Genomic DNA, 677 nt, shown 5'->3' on the forward strand with positions numbered 1-677 from the left:
CAGGTACTTGTGACCTTATGAACAGATTGGATGTAAAATAAACGTTGTAGTGGGCCTACAAATTTTTTAACAGTGAAAATCATTATCTCCGCCACTATTTATGGTGTGGTTCAGATGATCTTTAGATATGATTCATTTTTTGGATAATGCTCTAAAATGATCTCTAAAAATAGATGAACGGTGTAGATATAATAAATACATCACTGTGGGGTCCATGTAACTTTGATCTCCTTTGAACCATTCTCACAACTCAGAGCTTGAGGAGCGTCCGTACAGTCTTCGCACGACACGTGCCTAGAGCAGCTAGACAGCTGGTGCTAGCTACGGGCTAGCAACAGCCTACAGACAGCTTTACTTTTATAAAGCTACTTCAAGAAGCTATGTGCGAGTTTAAAGCTTCTTTAAGAAGTTATATTTTTTTTTATCTCTCTGAGTAAATCATGTGGGGCCCATCTTGAACTTTTTAGTTTATCCACACCGTCCATCAGTTTTTCCAGATCATTTTAGGGGTTGATGCTAAATTTTAAGTATATTCAATAATCAAGTAGATCGCACCATAGAAGACTGAGAATAATGATTTCCACACCGTTGAAAGAAATGAACGAACCGAATCTTACCAAATCCGATCTGACTTGGTTTTCCTGACCGAGTTGGACTCGGATCGATTTAGGCCATTA

Source organism: Magnolia sinica, chromosome 3, assembly GCF_029962835.1.
Source record: "Magnolia sinica isolate HGM2019 chromosome 3, MsV1, whole genome shotgun sequence".
Lineage (NCBI taxonomy): Eukaryota > Viridiplantae > Streptophyta > Magnoliopsida > Magnoliales > Magnoliaceae > Magnolia > Magnolia sinica.